This window comes from Pogona vitticeps, chromosome 7 (assembly GCF_051106095.1).
Source record: "Pogona vitticeps strain Pit_001003342236 chromosome 7, PviZW2.1, whole genome shotgun sequence".
NCBI classification, from domain to species: Eukaryota; Metazoa; Chordata; class Lepidosauria; order Squamata; family Agamidae; genus Pogona; species Pogona vitticeps.
The window spans coordinates 365,355-369,781 of record NC_135789.1 but is presented as its reverse complement, the minus strand read 5'-3'; the positions used below and the strand labels follow the sequence as shown (position 1 = coordinate 369,781).

At 40.9% G+C, this 4,427-nt stretch overlaps 1 long non-coding RNA gene across 3 annotated transcripts in view; it reads right to left on the bottom strand.

The window, feature by feature from the left end:
• The window catches only part of LOC110073176 (uncharacterized), a 42,877-nt gene that overhangs the window by 9,880 nt on the left and 28,570 nt on the right, over window positions 1-4,427 (bottom strand). The window lies entirely within an intron of this gene.

The following is a 4,427-nucleotide window of genomic DNA, read 5'->3' as shown; positions in this document are numbered from 1 at the left end:
CAGGATGCTTCTAGAGTTCTTGCTTTTTCTTTCTGAGTTGCTGTTTCTAGTTTTTTTTTATGGCCAGAGTTTAAGTCTACAGAAGTCAGTAAGAATGGGGTTTCACCCTCCTCTATTCTCTTTCTTCTCTTGGTTATGTTAAACGCAGATAAACACATGAGGCAAAAGGGTGCAAGTTTCGAGCTGAAAGGCCACAGTCCAAATTTCACCTGAGTCATATAAACAATGTGGCTCTTGGCACACTGCTTTCCAACTTGGTGTACTCCTGCCCTAGCACCAACTATAGCTTAACAACAAAGCTTGGAAGAGTTAGTTTTTGGACTAAAATGAGTCTAAGGGTTATAGTCCTGTCCCTTCTCTTGCCCCCCGAAAAAGGCTTCCAATCTCTACTTCACGCGCACAAAGTCCTAGCTCAAGCTTGCTTTCATCTTTGTTTGTTTGTTTGTTTTAATAACAACAGAAGAGTTTGGCATAAGAGAATGGGTATTAGGGAGAGGAAAGATCTGAAAGTAGGAAGAGGCCCTCTACCAGGTGCTGGAGAAAAGGAGCCAGAGATGGCCAGGATGCCTTCGTGAATCCCTCCTCTGCACTTGTCATGAACAGCCAAAGTTACCTGCCTGGAAGAGGCATGTGGATGAGCAACAATATGCCACATGGGCATCTGTGAGCACTTGGGATCAGCTGATAGTGCCGCCCTGCAAGAGAACACTCTTAGGTGGGTGGGGAGAGGGCTTTGGGCTGACTCTTCACAGCCACTGAGATGTCATTGTGGAGGAGGTGCCAATGCATATCAACTGACCAATCAGGACATGGAGACAGGCCAGAGAAGGGAAAAGAAGCTGCAACCAGCATACAAGTAAAACCAAAAGCTGCACAGGAGCCCTGGAAGGTCACTCTTGCCCACAAGGGCTCTCTGCCTGGAAAAGGGACAGCCAGTCCTTCTCTCCTCTCGAGTGGAATAAGCCCAAGACATTTCACCAGCAACTGATGACCAGCAGGTTTCTCTCCTAGAAGTGATTCATATAATTCACTACTTGGGTAGAAGACATTAAATAAATGCATTGAACTACAACTCTCCCACCCCAAGTAAATAACTATACACCTCTTTGCCAATGTAGGATTAATATTTACTTCATCGTTACTTTTCTATTCCATCTCCCCTTCCAAGAGCTCAAGGCACTTTGTCCTCAAAACAACCACCCTGCAAGGCAGGGAAAGAACAAGGGAAAGCCCCACCACCATGATCTCACAAGTTTAATCCAGTGCTCTGACACCACACTGGCCCTATGCTTCATACACCTGACCCGCTGGACTCTAATTCATGAGATCTTTAGCCAGAAGCTCCTGAGATACATTTCCTACAAAAACTGAGCAGGGCTTCTTCTTTGGGAATTAATTAATTAATTAATTAATTAAATTTATACCCCGCCCCTCTAGACCATGTCTACTCGGGGCGGATTACAACATAAAATAAATCAATATAAAATATATATAATCATAAAAATACAATTGCTATACAAAATAGGCAAGCATGCTTTCTTACATACCCAAACATCTTCTGCAAACATTGATCAACTGAGAGGCTCTCTCCCTTCTTTTCACTTGCTCAGTTAATCCATGTATTTGGGACAGGCGGTGGCTTTGGGATTTTTCCTTGAAATGGACAAGCTGAGCAGCTACTGTACCCCTACCGCCATCTAGTGCCCGCCAACAATATGGTTCCATCCCAAGGGCGGAGTGTCTCCTCATAGGATCTGTTCAACTAAACAAGACATGATCCAGTGTGCGTAATAGAGAGAGAGAGTAATGTACTAGGACTCAGGAGGCCTCGCTTCGAATTCCCATTCAGCCATGGAAACTCACTGGGGGTGTGGAACTTTCAAAACCACTGCTTAAATATCTCACGGTTTCGACTTCAACAACAACACACAAACTAAGCCTTATACCTTAATGCTGTTAACAGCAAAGAGCTACCCTAGCCACTGAGTGACTATCCTCATGTGTGGGGTAGGGGTGGAGAGTTCAGGCAGCCGTCCTATAACAAATGGCCTCTCTGCCACTCGAGAGCACTGTTAGATCTTTATAGAGACTTGAAAGAAAGGCAGTTTTCACAAACAAAGTATAAACCAACCTTGGCAGAGCTCTTTTAAGTTTGAAAGGGAGTTGGCCTCATCAATACCAGGAGAGCATATTTCAGATCAAATGTGTTTCAGACCAAAGAATAAATGTAAAATACAATACAGTATACCATTATATTGTATATAATGGTATATGCGGCTAAAAATATTGTAAATAAATAAATAAATAAATTTCTAAACATGAAAAAAAATGTCCTCCTGATCCAATGCTCTTTGCATCTTCTCTGCCCTGCTTTCTCTTCTTGATACAACACTGAATATTGTACAATATCTGTTGCCACCCATATTGATTTGCTGTAAGTGGCTCGTGCAATTTTCATTTGTGGGCTGCCTGGGTATAAGTGAAGTGAAGGAAAATGCATGCAGGACTTTTATTCCAGGCTAGTGCTCGAGGACATGGTAGACATCAACAGCATAATGAAAGCTGTTAATAAGCAGAACACTGTGGATATTCTAAAGTACTGGAGTGACTGCATTAGTGGAGGGGCCAAAATTATATCTCAGAACATTCTGGGCCTAGGAAGTTCTGGAAAGAAAATACATGGTCACCTACAAAGCGGCCTTCACTGTCACACTTGCCCCCTCCTGTAACTACTCTGAAAAGCTTTCACAGGGTGTATTTTCTCACTTAAATCATTGGGACATTAATGAAAAATGGTAATCTGGCAAACCCCATCATTTGAAGAAATGCAAAATCTCAGGAAAGGCTGTAGCCCTACATCATGTTTTCAGAGAATGAGGCCCCCTTAACTTACCAAGGAGTAGATCTTTTTACCCATCTCCTCGGCTTTGGCTTCTGCTTTCCTATTAGTCGTGGCAAAATGTCTAACAGGTTAGGAAACATGGGAGGTGGGGAGAGGCCAGGAGTGGGCAGAGACTGGAATAATAAGCTACAATAAAGGGAGGTCCTTGTAATGGTTTGCCTTCTTTAAAAAACACACACACAAGTAGAGCAACAAAACTACATTTCAAAAGTTATAAAATTAATGGGAACAAAATGTTTTTGTTCTAAGCATACTTTAAAGTTAGTTGATAAAAGCAACTTTATAGACATTTTAACTTGATTTTTTTCAAGCTTTACGTCATACGTACTCTAGTACAACTACAGTTTTGATTTGTTTTCCTTTTTCATTGAACGGTTACAAAATGTTACAAGAATGCAACAAGTAGTTACAACATAGTAACAACTCATTACTTTTCAAACTGTAACAAGTAAAAGGAGGAACTGCTTTAAAAAAGTTTTATGGGCTTGGCAAGAGAGGTGCCTGTTCACGGTGAACGTTCTAGGACAGGCCTTGCAGGCCTTGATGGATTCCAATTCCCATCGTCCTGGCTAACTGTTTGGGATTTATAATTCATTTTATTATATATATATATATATATATATATATATATATATATATATATATATATATATATATCGATTTATAATTCATTTTATTAATATATATATATATATATATATATATATATATATATATATATATATATATATATATATATATATATATATATATATATATATATATATATATATATATATATATATATATCTCCTGTCTTTCTTCCAAAGAAGGGTACCCCTTGTTGATGAATGATAAAATAAAACTAAATAAAAACAACCACTGTCAAAGAAAACAATGTAATTAAATATACTGTACAAAAGCAACTAAGAGGACAAATAAAAGTGCACCAGTCAAAGAAACAGCACACCCACTTGATGAGAAGACCCTTCTGTAGCAACTCCACTGAGCTAAAGTCCTGCCTGACTCAAAACGTCTGTGGAAGGGTCAGCCCAGTCTCTCTGGGCAGGGAGCTCCACTGCGCAAGGGGAACTCCCAGCCACCTAGGTGTCAGAAATACCCACTTCCTCCAGCCTCAGCCCTCTCTTCCTGTCCAGGGCTGGGTGGGAACCAGGTGCTTGGATCAAGGTACAACCAACTCCCCTACCCTACTCTTCCGCCGCAGATCCAGTGGACTGACAAGAGCCCAATCCTCTACACAGAACAACACTACCATAGCTCTTATTAGGAGATAATCATGTCAGGGTTAGGCTTTACACTGTTTTGTAGAACAGCTGGAGGGTTTTTTATTTGTGAATCAACAAATAACAGTAAATAAATAAATAAATGCAGTTGCTGGGCATGAAAGCAGAAGGGAAACATTTTGCACATGTTCAAATGTGCTGTCTTCCCACTGAAGAGGAGAAAGTCCTAGGGGGAACCCAACAGGCAATGCTTCCCTCCTTCCTTCCCTTGCCTCACCACCTTTTACCAAGAGCCTGCTGGC